Source organism: Triturus cristatus, chromosome 8 (genome assembly GCF_964204655.1).
Source record: "Triturus cristatus chromosome 8, aTriCri1.1, whole genome shotgun sequence".
Classification (NCBI taxonomy): Eukaryota; Metazoa; Chordata; class Amphibia; order Caudata; family Salamandridae; genus Triturus; species Triturus cristatus.
In genome coordinates, this window is record NC_140591.1 from 605,193,081 (window position 1) to 605,210,576 (window position 17,496).

Here is a 17,496-nt window from a genome sequence, read left to right on the forward strand (position 1 = left end):
CCTATTTTGTGCTGTCTTTTCCCACATATTTAATGCTTCGTAATGTGCGGGTCTAGGTGGTGGCTTTATTTCATAAAGAGTCTACTTCAATTTGTCAATAATTCTCAACTCAAATGCACCATATCTTAGAAAACTCAAAGGACCCTCCTTTGCAATAATCTTACACCATTGACGAAGTCACAAATGAATACAATCCCAATTTTGTTGTCATATAATGTGCTGGTGTATCCTCTGGAGGCGCCTATTCACCTTCCCATATTGGAATTGTAACATTACCTCTCACAAAGTTCTTAAATCTCTTAAGACATTTCATGATTATTCTCATGATTCAACAGCTAATCTATCAGTGCCGTAATTCAAATTCAATGTTTTGATTTGATTCAGAGTGACATATGCAGAACAATTTGTTTGTGCTATCTATAAGCTTTACATAGCTGCTTCAAATCAGTTGTTGCGAACTAGTAGCTGTGATAGAACTGGAAGCTTTGAGTATGAGGTTACTGTGTTGTTTGTATATGGATGGTAGAGTGAGTTTATGCAGTGGCCTATGATGGAAGAATGTTGGTGTCACATGTGATGTCTGGCATGGTGGTCCAAATATGTTGCAGCAAACTTGAGGCTGTGCTTCCAATTAGAATACACGAAAGAGATGTGTGAGAAAGTGGGTTTCTGTTGCAGTAAACCGCCCCATTTTGTTTTTTGTTGCCAGACTACTGATGCTCTTTGACTTGATGTGCTCTGGGGCCCTGCCAATCAGGACCCCAGGGCCTGTGTTCTTTCCCCAAAACAAAACCCAATTGGCATCTCTGGCCACATGTCAACCCCTGGTAAATGGTACCATAGGTACCCAGGGCACTGTGACCAGAGAAGGCCCCAGAGGAATGCAGCACTTATTGTGCCACCCTTAGAGGCCCTGTACCCTGAAACACTCACTGCCTTTGCAGGCTGAGTGTCTGGGTGCAGAACAAAACAAAGAGTCAACATGGCACACATCCCTGTGTGCCATGCCCACAAACCACTGCTGTGGCATACATCAGTCACCCCTCTAGCTGGGTGCCCTATGCCAGTGGTGAGGGTACAGGTGCATGATTCCTGTATCCCTTCAGTGCCCAGGTCCATTCCTGGGCCCTGTAAGTGCAGTGTTGCCATCAAGAGTATATGGTGTTGGGAGTTTGTCATTACGAACTCCACAGCACCATAATGGCTACACTGAAGACTGGGAATTTTGGTTTCAAACTTCTCAGCACATTAAACCTACACTGATGCCAATGTGGGATGTAATGTAAAATGCACCACAGAGGGCATCTTAGAGATGCCCCCTGAAAAACGACCAACTACCAGTGACCTGACTGAGTGGCTGCGCAGGCTGCCACCACCAGACATGTTTATGGACCTCTGGGTCGAGAGCCTGCTGCTCTCGGGGGCCTGAAACAATGCACATCCTGGGACGAGGTGTAAAGCCTCCTCCCCCAGGATGGGCAGGGTTCACGAAGGAGAAGCGTCAAAGGCATGCTGCTTTTGTGAGCCTCTCCAAACCATTTGCTGCTTTCAGCAACTGGTCTCCACTGGTTCTACCTCCCACTTTGGGCGGGAGAACCGGTGGAAAAAAGACAAGGGAGGAAGAGAGGTGTCCCCACATCTGCCAACTCCACCCCTAAGGTGGGGGAGGCGAGGTGAAGCACAACCTCGAGTCCCCGCCATCTTGAGGATGGGGGGGACCCAGCCAACCAGGGAAAGGCTCCTGCACTCCTCCCACTGGAGAGTAGCAGAATAGGGGGTGTACCCACCCCAGGGAAGGGACCCATTGGTCCCTGCCCTTTACCTACCTGTAACGCCCCTAAATATAGTATTTAGGGTCACCCTGAACCTTCCTTCCTCAGATCCAGCAACCACAAGAAAAGAAGAAGGACGAGAAGCCATGCAGAGCTAACAAGAGGACGACTCCCACTGACTTGGCCCCAGGCCTACAGGCCTGTCTCCCCTCAAACGTGCTCCTGCGAAACCCCGGCGTGTCCAGTGGCCAGCAACCTCAAAAACCCCGGAGGACCTGCCTGCCTTCACTTTCCAAGCTGCTTCTCCTGTGAACACCGGACGTGTTTGAACTGCAGCTTCTGGTGCCAGCCAGGACCCGCGAATCCAGCACACTCTGCACCCGCCGAGCCCGGCCCTTGTGTGAGTGAACAAACACAACGAGGAGGTCCCCCCGGCGATCCTAACCCAAGATCCGGTGACCCCTGACCTGCCTCAAGCCTCCAAACGACGCCTGCAGCCTCAATCCAGGAGACCCCCCCTACCGCGACCAGAGCGGGTAAGAAAATCCGATGTCCAAAGGCACCCCTGCACCTGACGCCCCACGGCCTTGTGTGCCCAACCCAGTGGATCCTAGCCATCCCTCTACATCCCAACTTACCCCTCGAAGTGGTGGTCACTCCTGGAAGATCTTCGTCCCCGAGCCTGCAGTGTTTCTTTGTCCTGGTGAATCTCCATTGAACTCAACAGGGCACCCGACCGCAAAACTGCACCCTGCACCCGACTGCCCTAGCGCCGCTGAGGGTTCTCCTTTTGTGCTAATTTGGACCCCAACTTGCCCTGAGCTTAACCCTAGGAGCTTTGCTCCCACAACCCTGTGGCCTGCTTGCCAGCAGCCACTAACCGGAGCCCCCCTATCTGCCATAGGATAACATTGGGCCTCAACACTCTGCACCTGGCCGCCCGAGTGCCTCTGGGGGTGCAACAACAGTGCATCACTAACCCTGGGAGACCCCTGAGTCTAACCCCAGAACCCTAAATCAAAAGATCGATTACTTACCTTCAAACCGATAACTCGTTTTTCTCATAGGATAACATTGACACTTTTTCTCCCAAAAAGTTTCTGTCGCCTTTTGAATATTGAAAATATTCCTTAAAAATCAGCCAATTAACCAAAACGAATTTTCTCAACTGTTATCAGGAAATGTCCCAGTGCTGAATACAGGATCCAGCACTGAGTAAGAAAAAGTCACAATAACCTAACTTAACTGCTAAGTGAATTTCCTCCCATAGGATAACATAGGTGATTCTATGTGAAAAAGTTTCTAAGTGTCGACTTTTGAAAACTGCAAAGTATTTATATACTTACCTATACCAGGCTTGCTTGATTCTAGAAATAAAACAACAGTATATTTTTTTATACAAAAACAATTGGCCTAGAGTTCAGTTCTTGAGTGTGTGACTTCATTTGCTGACTGAGTGTGTACATCAAATGCTTTACACTGCCCTCTGATACTGCCTTACTGCTTGACCAAGCTACCACTTTAGAGAGTAAGGTTCTATCTAACTTTAACCTTTGCCAAACCTCTGGGGACTCTTGGACTCTATACACACTTTACCTCACTTTGGTGCAGTATATATAGAGGCAGTTTCTTACAAGATATAGAATTACATTTGAGTATATTTACCAACTTGCAGTGGAGGATGAAGTGTCTACTCCTATCTTAGGCTGTCAATCTGTAGTTTGAACATAACTGGAAGGATTCAATGTCTTGCCTAATATTTGAAGGGGCTCAAATTGGGAATTGCAATATACCAACTATGTTGATCTCTTGAATTTGATTGATGAAAAGGGATGTATATTGTAGGGCAAAGGTGAATGTACCATCCTCATCTGTGGCAATTCTGGGACATCTATAAGTGGGATAGGGGAGGTCTCCCTGAAAGGCCCCAGAACAATGTGGATAAGAACTCCTGGATTGGTTATTTTAAACCACAGTATGCAGCTCCTATAGAAGAAGTACTTAGTGGTGACACCCATTACCATGTGTACTATACAGAAGAAGTATTTCTTTTAAGTGACGTGGAACAGGCCTTAGACAAAGCTATTAAGGGTAAAGCCCCCGGGATGGATGGAATTCCTGCTGACGTGTTCATCAGTGAAAGGTACCTATGGTGCAGATACATTCTGCGCCTTGCTAATGCAATTGCTCAGGGTGCCGACATCCCCGCCTCTTGGAAGGGAGCTGAAATAGTCCCCGTATTTAAAAAGGGGGACAAGTCTATTGCGGCCAACTATAGGCCAATTAGCCTTATAGACTCAATCCAGAAGATAGTGGCCCGCCTATTCTTACACAAGATCCTATTATGGGTCGAAGAACAGGACATCTTAAGTCCCGCTCAGGCGGGTTTCCGCAAGCGGACAAGCACAATTGATCAAATCTTCCGCTTTGTCATCATATATTGGAAGATAGTGATCTTAGCCAAGGGTGCATTATACGCTGTTTTCGTGGACCTAAAAGCAGCATTTGACTTGGTTCCACGAACCAAACTTTGGGCTGTTATGAGGGAGATGGGTTGTGCACCTGAACTCCTTTCTGTAGTCATCCGCCTCCATGAGGATAACGTGGCACGGGTCCGCTGGGGGGAAGTGGGAGAGGTGACGGAAGACTTCCCGGTTGACAGGGGTGTGAGACAGGGGTGCGTTTTGGCGCCTACCCTGTTCTCGCTCTTTGTCAACGGTGTGGTCGACTTTCTCTCACGGACCCCCACCGATGCACCTGTTTTGGCCGGTTCACGAGTTCCCATCCTCATGTTTGCGGATGACACGCTGATTATCTCCAAGACCCCAAGTGGCCTGCAGAAGGCACTTGGACGCTTTGAAGAGTTCTGCAAACTGAGGGGTTTTTAGTAAACACCGAAAAGACCAAATGTATGTCCTTCAATGCACATAAATCATTTGGGGGGAAAATATTTATGAATGATCTACCCCTGGAGGAGGTAACCTCCTTCACATATCTTGGTATCACACTACAGAAGGATATGCGATGGGACTCCCAAATGGACCGAGTGATACTAACACACAAACAAAAATCAGGTGCCCTTTTAACTAGATTTAATAGATCATACACAAAACCAATTTCCCCAGCTCTGGAAGCTTACGGTGCAATGGTGCTGAGCTCATGTTTATATGGGTCTGAGCTCTGGGGCTTTAGCAACTTGGACAAACTGGTAGTGCTTGAAAATGCATTCTTGCATAAAATCACAAGCCTACCTGCCAGTACACCACTGCGCCCTTTATTGTTAGATTTAGGTAAAAAACCATTGGCACACCTTGTCAAGCTCCGCCCACTGCTATATTGGCGTCGCCTTTGGTGCACAGACGAGCTTGAGCACTATCAGTGCGGCTTCATGGATATAATTAAATCTAACTCATCACATAACATTCCCTGGTTATGCAGCATCAAATCCCTTCTGTGCAGCATAGGTCTGTCTGAACTTTGGAACAACCCAGAAAATGCTACCTTCCCTTCTAAGAGCAAACTGAAAGCTATCTATTGGGAATGGGTTTATATGATAGAAACTACACAAGGCCTCTCCTCCCATTTAACAGGTCGCTTTCTTGATCTTAAAAACAGTCCATTACTTGAAAGCTACTGGGATATAATAGAGAGGCCCTTTGACCGCAAGCTATACTTCCAGCTACGGGTGGGTGCCCTTCCGGTTGCAGAATTCACCTCAAATTGGCAAAATACCCAAAACAAAAGTAATAAATGCTATAACTGCACTGAGGAATGCGAATCTGTAGAACATTTGCTATTTTTCTGCCCAATGTACATACAACCCCGTAAAACTTGGATAAAACCTGTATGTAAATCGTTGGGCATTAGGAACTATCGAATAGCCCTTCGCATTCTGAGCACTGACCCTGCTCCTCCCATCTGTATAGCAGTGGCCAAATTTCTAGGGTGGGCTTGGGGCCTACGATCTAAAGCATTGAGATGTGATGGCAAATTGTAGAAATTGATCGTACTAGTATAAACCTAATGAAATTTTAACTTTTATGATGGAAACACATACATAGGTTTTATATACGTGTTATTTTTACTCTGTGAATATCTGTATATGGTTTTTAATAGATTTTAGCTTATTGATGGTTGAAATATTGAATTTAATGCTTGTCTTAAATATTTTTAGGTAATTTATATGTCTGTTTGTGCTTTTATGACTCAACTGTCGAATAAAGCTTAATTGAATTGTCATTTGAGTATATTTACCAACTTGCAGTGGAGGATGAAGTGTCTACTCCTATCTTAGGCTGTCAATCTGTAGTTTGAACATAACTGGAAGGATTCAATGTCTTGCCTAATATTTGAAGGGGCTCAAATTGGGAATTGCAATATACCAACTATGTTGATCTCTTGAATTTGATTGATGAAAAGGGATGTATATTGTAGGGCAAAGGTGAATGTACCATCCTCATCTGTGGTCATCTGTGCCGGAGAGTACGGTACCAGATTGTTGAATTTTAAATATCATGCTAGCAAATCACCATAGCACAAATATTGATAGGGTAAGTAAATACATGTAGGCATAGACGAAAAGACTAGAGGAGGCCCAGAAATAATTGGTATCTATCTTTTATTCATGGATTGTAAAGAGATAATCAAACCTTAAAATACATTTTTAGGTTGGTAGAACTAAACCATAACAAAGTTTTCAAGTTTTAAAAGCTTGATTATTGTCTTTAACAACTTGAGGACTGCCAACATTGCGTTTATGAGCCTGTCAATAATTGTTTGCTTACTCGTGGCAAAACATTATTCAAGCATCTTTTCATGCCAATCTGTGTGTCTTTTATAAAGATCAATTAAAGTTGTTCATCTGCGAAGGCTGTGGATACAAAAGAGGGCATTTATAGCTTTGTGGTTAAATGATGTTCGAGATAGCCTACAGGGACTTGATGATCTATTATATGTCAGTGCCAAGCATACCTCTTAAATTGTATTATATTTGTTCCAGATGGTGCATCATTTAAGAAGATAGGTAGAAGTTAATATGTTGCGTGTGGTTCCCCAAGCACGATTCTGGCTGGTAAATCCTTTTTTCTTGACAATGACATATTATAGATCATCAAGTCAGTGTGGATTTCTATGTATTAATTTACTTAGGAGTTTTGAAGAACAACATATATCAGTTTATAGCCACTGACCAGTGCTGTGATAAGAAGCAAAATATATTAGAGCCTAAGCTAAGGGTCAGAAATAAGGCGCCTTTGTCTGGTATTTCTAAGTTGCTGCCCCCCGTGTAACATATTTGTAGCTAAATAGCAGGGTTAAGACTTGATCCTTCAGGAATTTTCCGAAACAAAGGTAACAAGGCAAAACACAGTCTAGGAAGCAATGTGTCTCCATATTAGGCTATTAGAATATTGCAGTTTGGTAAGATTTGTGCTCTGAGGGTGGAAAATTCGACTACTCATCAGGTATAACGTGTATTTAGATTTTATTGACTTTTTTTTTTTTTAAATGGGAAATTATTTTTTTTAACAGAAATATGTGATATTTGACCCAGGGTTCCAGCTGCTCACGCATTTGATCTTGGTTTTGGCACTTGATGGTATGTAAACATAGGCAATACAATTATTCATTCCTTGTGTCCTATCCATCAGTTTCAATTTACATGGCTTCTCTAAAATCCTTCTTTCTGTAAGTTAATTTTACACAGGTCACGCACAAATTCCCTTTTAGGTGCAGCATCTCTTGTTTGATATCTCCCACATTATCAAATTTCTAATATAAAACACAGGACCACTGACAGAAAATTGTATGTTTTGCCAGATTGATATCTAGAAATGTGACCTTTGGTATTGATAACAAAATATCTATGGGCAGTTGTGTGTTACTCCTGTCTTAGCAGTGGGTTACACCTAAACAACCAAAACTGACTTACGAGGTATGTTCTGTGAGTAACTTTTAGGAGCATTCCGTGCTTACTCCCAGACACCCTTGGGCATATTTACAAGCCCCTATTGCCACCGGAGCATCGCTTTTTTTGACGCTCTGGTGAAGCGCCTTGTAAATATGCCCTATTCCACCGCAGTCCTCTGATGTAAAGGGGCATGCAATAGGTGTTGCTGTGGGCGTTCCACCGCAACATCCATTGCTTTTTGATGCTGCCCCACATTTACAAGGCTGAGGCAGCGTCAAAAACGAATTCCATGGAATACCAGGCATTAGAATGGCGATACAATGAGAAATTATTCATTTTTCCTCGTTTTTTGTTCTTTCCATGTGTATAGCATTCTGCAGCACACATAGAAAGAGCAAATCGCCATTACTCATTGTTTATGTGTCCCTTCCCGCACATAAACAATCGCCCCTGCATCATAGGCATCCTTGCGACATGGCGGCAGGGTGCCAGTACTGGCGCAAAGAAACATTTTTTGCGCCAGCACTAGAGGAAACACAGGGGTGCACCGTATTCTTGTGAATACGGTCATCCCTGCGTTTTAAAAATGTCGGAGTGCTGTGCTGCCAAATTTGGCATAGCTCCACAGTCAGGGGCGGCTCCTCCACTAGGGTGGAGAAGCATCGGCCAACTGCTTTCTCGCAGTGCAAGAAGTAGAAGTGTTTGGTTGTATTCGGATCTGCTCTAGGGCAGGGGAGGAGTGGCTTTCCCACTGCTGAGGGGGCTGACTGTTTGGTTGGCCCTCTGGGGCCACCCAAACAGTGATGGGCACTCTGCCCTTTCCCCATGTAGGCTGCAACGCAGCCTAAATGTAGTAAATGGCCTCCCCATAGTCGCCTGGCTGGGCGCCGTCCCTACCAATTACAACGCTGCCATTTCAGCTTTGTGATTGGCTTAGGGGAGAGGAGGGAGGCTGCCTGCTTCCTGTTCCAGCCGGAGGCAGGACAACAGTTGAGCAGGTCAGGAGCAGAGACGATGCGGGACCCGGGAAGGTAAGTTTATTTTATTTTTTAAATTAACCCCCCTCGCGACAACCCCTGAGTCATGCCGGCCGTGACTATCCGCAGTCCAACATTTTTTTTGTAAATATGCCCCCCTGAGTAAGCATGTCTTACTCCTAAAATTCATGAGTCACAGTTAAGCCTGTAGTAAGACACTCATCATCATAGGAAACACTTTGTGAATCAGTCCAGGATATTCAGATGTTACTCACATCTAAGCCCGGTGTAAGAAACATCAACTCAGAAAAAGCTTGGTGAATCTGGCTTTCAGTAAGGCGCGCTGTTTCTTCATTTAACTGGCTATCATCCGTGAGGTACTATAGACCCTTTTTGTTTGGTCTACAGCCTATTTTGAGAAGGCAGTTTAGAGTAGGTCAGACTCAGATTATATTTAACAAAGAGGATGTTTTCAAGTGTTGGCTTGCAGCACGTCACACTCACAGAAGGCTTTGTTTTTCACTAAAGTCAGGGGTGCCCTTCCTTCCTTCAGGCTGCTTTGTCATGGTCTGAACCGGTTTCCTGCTTCCTCTCCTCCCATAACCCACCTTCCTGGTTGTATTGAGAACCTGGAATCAGATAACTCATTGAGGCCTTCACACTGGCTCAGGATTCAACACTTGGCGCATTTGCACACAATGATGACGCATCCTTCAGCAGCATCTTACATATTTCGTCTGTATTCTTCAGCTACTTAAAATTGGTTTGAGATTTCATCTGATCACCAAACTGGTGTAAAAGTCAGAAAAGCTGCCTCAGAAAAACTCTTTCTACAAAAATATTTGTATGCAGTTCTTAGAGGACAAACTTTAGCTATGTGTATCTACTGACATAATTCAAGCGGGTTTGTAACAGATCACAATTGTGCCTCTTCAGGTTGAACCACCGAATGGGAGGACATCTAGTAGGGTTTTTGAATGACCAACACATTTCTTCAATTCATGTAGATTTGCAAAACCAAAAATAATGTTAGTATTTGGTGTCTCGAGGAGCGCAACCCTTGTTCATTCTAATCGACTTTTATAGGGAACTCAATTCACTGAATTAACAGGGGTAACAAAAATGACATCACATGCCTTTTGATCGCCACCAGTGACATCACAGGAGTTTAAATATTTTTTAACGCCCATGACATCACATGATACATCATTACAAGACACTTGACACAGATGATATCACATGTCGTTATTATGGAAGAAAAAGAAAGGGCATTCTCTCATTTATATTGTAATAAATTAAAATGCAGGTTGTAGGTAGGTGAATTAGCTATATGCTGAAAGATGCCATGCTTCAAATGGCCAGTTTTTTTCCCAAATGCAGATGAATGAGCAGAATTTCGTTTGGAACTATTTTCTTTTCTTACTTTAAGATCTTATTTCTATTTTTGGATCACTCTTTTCGTGCCTCAATTTATGAAAGTAAGCTTCCAGACAAAATGCCTTTTTTGCGTGGGTAGTAATAAATAAGCAGGTAAACCGCATATGGCACTCAGAGATTCAATGATTGCATTGTCTTTTCAATGTTCAGTAAGGATCTACCAAAGACAGGAAACCACTGGTGAAATGGTATAAATATATTAAACGTTCAGTTAACTGTATACACAATTTAGAACAAAAAACTCTAACAATGCAAGTCACTGACGACAGAGGCGCGGGAGTTTCAGCACAATGCCATTGCATTAAAAGCACAGACATTCCAAGATGTTTCTGAGTTTTAGTGTACATACTATCCATGGGACAAGCTGTAAAAAGCTCGGAAAGGGTGCGGGAACACACAGGGCCGCTGCAAGAAGGGGAGGCCATGAACTGCAGGCGAGAGCTCGGTGAGAGCAGATGCTGCTCCGGGAAACCCCTAGTCGACGTCCATGATAGCGAAGCAAATAAAACTTCTGAAGGCAGCAGGTGGTGAACACGTGAGGAGAAGCAGAGGGAACATGATAAGAGACTCTGGGGGAATTTGTGGAAATCATCGACAGTAACAGAATGCAAACGGTGCTTCAGACATGTGGCTTCAAATGCGGGAGGTTTTTAACCAGCTTCCAGTTGCAGGGACATCATAGCTGGAACTCAGTCTTCTTCGTACCAATCAGCAGTCTAGAAAATCCACTCACTGAATATTATGCAGGGTGAACACTGGACAGTAATAAACAGGAGACGGATGATTCTACACTAACAAACCAATGGTAGAATGGGAGAAAAAATACCTATTTTTTTGCCTGTGGATTTCCAATGTGCGTGAATTTCAGAACTGTTTGTACTCGCCTGCAAACCCAGCTTTAGGCTTGGGCTGCAAGCGCAGGCCAGCCCTGGTCAGAGGCCCTCCCGGATCCCTCCTACGGCATAGGGAAAACAAGTAATACTTCCCTGGTCCAGGCCATGTCTGCCCCTGACCACTGCCACTGCTGGACTCTGTATTTCTCTCCACATGGTATTCGACAGATAACACTACATTACTAATAAACTAACCCCCCCCCCCACACACTTTCCCGAGAAAAAGATCACCTTGATACTGTGAAATGCTCACGGTGATGCTTCGAGAAAGAATATGCTGGAAGTCAAAACTGCAAGAAAACAAGCAGTGACAACCTCAATTGGACTGTCATTGGCAAGGAGTCACAATTGTTATTTGTTTATTTTTCATCGCAAGGATGTTCCACAAAAATGAAAAAAAAACATGCTGTCACCGAAATGCGGCAGCTGTAGGCTTGCAACAAAAACAATTATTAAAAAACATTGCCCATAATACTGATAGAACATTATGGGCGCTTCCTCACAGGTAGGGATATTTAAACAAGTAAGGGCTCACATTTTCAGTTTTAATGCACCTTCCAAGAAAATGTGATTTTTTATGGAGCAAAGAAAATGTACCATTGAAAATGAATCACTGTGACATGAAGACATAATTTAAACACACATGGGTGACGAAAACAAAATTAAAAATGAGCGAAATGAAAATGCATAGCAAAGTAAAGATTTGTCCATCAGCCCTGGCACCAAAGTAAAATTGTTTAGACAGATGTGCACATGTGGTCAGGCAAAATGCCACAAGTCATAGTGTAAGGGAGCCAATGGATGAACTAGGCATACTGAACGCCCCATGCACATGCTATAGTGCATGAAAGCAAAACGTGAATTATAGTTGAACTGAGCAATGGCTGAACAGGACTGACTCAAAACCCTTCGATGTATGTATCTATATATGTATTTTATCTATTACTTTTTTGATTACCTAAGACTGGTGAAATAAAGTTGTCTTTAGGCCAAACCTAAACATTAATTAAAAGCTTCTGCAAATGTAACTATTGAAGAAAATAGGAACAGTTTGTCCATTGAATTATACAGAAAGCAATGTTGCAGGTTCATTAGTGTCATATTTGCCACTAGAGCATTGTGTGTTGGTGGATCTTTCAGAGGAATGGAGAGACCCTTTGGGTGTTTCTCCCAACTTTAGAACTTTGGTTCACTTGATGATAACTAAGGAGGTGGAATGAGCAACAGTTTACTTGATTATGTGGTTAATTTCAGAGTTTGATTTCTAGATTGCATATCTACCTGTGAGAAGAATGCTGTTGATGATTGTTTGGTATGCTCCTCAAAGCAACCACTGATGAAGGGCCTGTGGATGAGACCATGAATTGTGGGTAGCTAGTTGTCTTTTGGTAGGTTAAGTAGAGATGAAAGCTGGTGGCTTCACATGGGTCCACCGATCTTATACTTTAGTTGATCTTCTGGAATTATCATGGAGGACCAAGACCTTTGACCTATGAAGAGCATTTTACTAAGTGTGGGATGGAAAAAAAGGTTTCAGGGTTGTTGACAGTGAAGACGAGTACATTGTTCAGCACTGTCACATATGTGGACTTAGAGACAAAATCCAGTGGACTGGTATTCAACTGCTGCATCTGGGAGAGGTTCTCAGTAAAGTGTGGGAAAATCTAGCTTCAGGCTGCATGGCCATAGTTTTATTTAAATCTGTAAAATCTACAATTGTTCTTATAACATAATATATTGCTTCTGCTCCTGGCTGAGTTTCACTAAACATCCAGTTGCCTTTGCTACTTTCTGGATATTGCTAACACTTTCTATGGGAAATAGGTCTGTTCTTCCCCCTTCCCCCTCTGCACAGGTCAGTGTCAACCCCTTTTCTGAAAAAAAAGAGTTCTTGGCCCCCAATGAGCCAAACAATTAAGACAAGATCGTGGGTCTTCCGATCCTTAAAAAGGTACTTGTTTCTACTGCCACATCTAAGGAGTTACTATTAGATAGACTACAAAGTTATACTGAATTAATGGGTGCGTTCATCCTTGGATTAACTACTGATTGGGTCAACAAATTGACCATGGGCTACAATAGATATTTGCACTGTAGCTCGGAGGGAAAAGGTAAAATAGTTTTCCTCACACGACCGTAACATTTGTCACTGCTTCGGTCGCCATGACCAACGCAACGGCGTGATCCAGTACAATAAGATAAGAGATATCCCATTATGGGCAGGCACTGCTCTGCAGGAAGTGGAACCCTTAAAGGGATAAAGGGCATGGGACCTAACAGACATTTCAAAAAAGCGTAATGTGAGTTGCAACCTGTGAGTGAAAACTGTTCTGCCTTGCAGAGAGACCTCACCTTTCCCAACAGAATGTTGTTGATACTTGCAAAAGTAACCTGCTCTAGATAGCCAGGGGCACATTGGCTTGAAAAACATGCTCATTTACCACTGGAGGACAGGATACTGATGGAACAGTCGGGTAAAGGGACTGTCTCCAAGGTAGACAGGACAATTAACAATAATACCCAGAAAAAACAATAATATGCATAATACATGATCAGACCAAAGGAAGAAATAGACTGCAGGCTTAGGACAGATTGGGGATGAGGACTATAACAAGTCTTTGTCACACATCAGAAAAGCCACCATTCGGCCCACTCTTAGATCAATGAATTAAACAACCCTTGCACAGGATTTAATATCATAGGTCACAACTTCATTCAACGAGTTGATTACTAGCACAACATATGTAAGGTGTCTGATTGAACTATCTATGTTCTTTCACAAGATGTGGAGCTGCAATGTAGTACATAACCTTTGAGCAATGGTCCATGCTGACCTGATGGTAGTGCTGTTGATTCAGGTTCTGTTGTGCCCCAGTATGCACTGCTAGGAGTGGGAGGAGCATGGGTATTGCTGAGTACATGATGACCCTCTTCAAAATAGACCTGTTGGTAGCATGAGGGTCATAACCTGGGCATAGGGTAGTAACATTGCTCCAAATATGATCACAGGGTGGACCGGTGAGGACCCTGTGTGGCCATTGCTCCAAATATGATCACAGGGTGGACCGGTGAGGACCCTGTATGGCCACAGAAAACTCAATTTATATGGGGTGGATGGCAGGGTGTATGGCATTGCAGGTGTGATTAGTGAAAAAACAACCTTGTTGTACTATTGGTTAGTTGAAGAGGCTGGATTGGGTGGATTCTTTGAGCTGTCAGGTGGGAGAATTATGGAAGCTGTAACTTCGATTGAATAGCTAATGAGGAAAAGTAGTTTGTGAAATGTGGAGTTGTGCTGAAGCAGTGTCCTGGTGTAGCTATTTTACGAGTCTATGTCTTGCATTTCGAACTTAAAATAATAACAATATTTTCAATTAAATGCCCCCAATTACATGTTTGCCACAAATAAACTGTATATGCATGTAAAAAACATGAAAAAGGAAGGTACTCAAAAAAGGTTGAAATTAAACAAATCTATCTTGACAGTCATCATCTGTTGTATACTACATATCCAACTTTCATCCCAGACAGAGCATTAAAAAGCACTGTACACATTGATGGACATTGCACTTAAGTTGTCAGATGAAGAGCATGTGTCAGTATAATCGACCCTTATTTGTCTGCCACATTTGATATTTTAAATCATCTCACAATATTGGACCAGTTGCGATCAGTGGAAGTGAATAGCATATCACTATTATGTCGCGTGATCTGTCATTAATGCTTTGTCTTGCTCGACTCATCCCCAATCACAGTGAACAACCGATGAAAATCTCTTTGATATTTGGCTAACAAATGTCTTTCAATGAAGGACTCTTGGCATGTAAGCTGGGACTATCACATGCCTAGATAGGCTTTTCACACGGGTAATACCTGTCCGGAGACTCCCATAGGTCTCAAAGAAAGAAGTAGCTCACTGGGCTCTTTAAAACAGCTGAAACACGTAGAGCACTTCAATGGAACTTACTAATAACATCTTGCATCCATCATTGCTAATAAGTCCTATGCTAACTCCGCTTTTAATCCAGGCAAGGCAACCAAAAATAAAGAATGCAAATAGGATTACTGAAGACTGTTTAAACTTCTTTATCATTTCTTCCTCTGGCTCTCAAAGACTTTCGACTCCCACAATAACAAAACAAAAAAACCTTCCTCCCACAAAAGGTTATACTAGCCCAATTTAAAACACATGAGCTCAAGCGAGGGGATGGCAAATGATGAAACATGCTACATTCCTGTGGATGAGGGCCTTGTAATTCCCAGTGGTACTTCTGTCCCTAAATGGTGTTTTTCAGATATGGATAGCCCTGATCTGCTTTAAGTTTGTGGGCAATAAAAGAGGAGAAAGGCATAACCCTACCCAGGTTTTCCTCCTTTTCAGAGTTTGCCGGATAGAAGAGTTACATTTGGCCCATATCTTTTAGTGGAAGTGGAGCAAATCCGTGATGTGCAAGTGGGGCTACCATTGTCACAAGCAGGTTAGCAATTTGTTAGACCTGGCATCCTTTGTTGTGGTTTCCCCTGTCTTTTTTGCCTCTGACCTCTTGATTTTGGCTGCATTTCGTTTTTAGGCCTCGTCTGGCGTTGGAGCGCCCATGCGTTTCTCGCCCTGCGAGGGCTATAGTAAACACTCTAAGAAGGGGAACTTTAATCCACGCCCCTGTGTCTCGACCATTTCCAATTGGCTTAGGTCGTGATTAAAGTTTTTTCCATGCTTTTGGTTTGCTGGCTGTCACTTTTGTTGACGCCCTTGCAGTTTTGTGATTCCGCCCATCGTGACAAGCGCATCTGTTTTCACTCAGCCCAGATGCAAATACAAGCGGCAGAATGAAAACAGTTGGCAAGCGTTTTTTTTTTCTCTTTGTGCAAACACAGTCCGAGTTTTTGATCTGTTATCTTTCTCTCTTTGGCAGGGTGTGTGTCTGTGTAGAGAATACTTGTTATGGCGATGTTCCTTCCAGCAAACAGTTATTTTTATTTTGGGTTTGCTGGAGGTGGGTCGCGTTGGCAGCCTTTGTATGAGTTTAGTTGATGAACCTGGTGGGGTTGGGAATGGAATGACGTCAGTAGTTTCTCTGAAATGCCTTTAAAGTTCTCCCTCGTTTCAAGAGAAGTCAACACATGAAGCAACGACCCTCTCACCTTCCTGTGAAAGAGAAGGCACAGTCAAACTGTTTTCAAAATATGGGCTTTAGATTATTATCTGTGTAAAACTGCTTCGGGAATGGTGCTGGGAAGCTCAGATATGGTCAGGAAAGCTTCAGTCTCCCGTGCTGCACCAGACATGTGAAAAACACTCAGTGTCAGGGGGCTGCTGCTGTTTGCATGTGGTAGCTTTCTGTTGTGTGGCTCTAATGCTTAGAGGATGTTGTGTGTACGTGTGGCTGTAATGCTTGGAGGCTGCGGTGTACAGGCAAAAAGTAATGGTGATTGTATAATTTCGCGTGTTTGTGCTCCTACATCGGCACCGAGTTAAACCCGCCTCTGACTTCTGTGTTGGGTGTGATTGTTAAAGTGAATGTTCCGGAGAGGACGCGGCCTCCGGTGCCGGCTGACAGAGGTGAACCTGCCCAGACAGGGTTTGAGACCTGTGCATGTGGGTGGGCCTCGGCTGTCCTCGTTTGCCCTCAGTGTGCTTGGAAGCTGTTTTCCTGAAAGCAGGGCGTTGTGTCCCTAATCTAGTGTGTGAGGCAATGGGCGTTGTGTATCACACAATTTCTGCGTGTAATGACATCATGGTGTTTACTCTTTGTGTGGAGACGTGCGTGTATGCAGTGTGTTGGTGTCTCTCATGCACAATGTGTGGTGGTTGTTTGTGGTTTGCACACCAGGCCTGGTTCTGCGGCGTGTGGCACTATACAGCACTATACAGCATTTGAACATCTGTGCAAAGTGCCTTATTTGGAAATTGTTGCATGACCTGTGGTGCAATTTATTTAGGTGTAGCATGTCAGGGGTCAGTGTTCACTTTAACTACTACTAACACCATCACAAGTACCAACACAACCATTACCATAAGCAATACCACCACAAATACTACCACCACCAACAACATTAACACCATTACCACCAACAATAACACCAACAGCACCATATATCTGCACCACTAACACTATCACCAGTAACGTCACCACTAAAATACACACTACTCCCACCACTCTTACACCACAAACTATCTCACCATAAATAAACACCAATACTACAACTTCTTCAATACCGCCACCATCACTACCACTACCACAACCACTACAAATACCACCACTACCAGTACTGCCACTTTCACATAATTACATTATAAATAACCTCATATATATTTGTTACTTTTAAAACAAAAGAGATAAAAAACAATGTCATTTACAATACCAACAACTTTAAACTTTGCTACTGCGAGACCTATTGCATTACAAATGCTTGTTGCCGGTGTTAGGACTCAGGGCACTTTACTACTGCTGAATAGTGCTGAAGTGCATGTGCTCCCTGTCTAAAATGTAATGATATTCGGTTACACC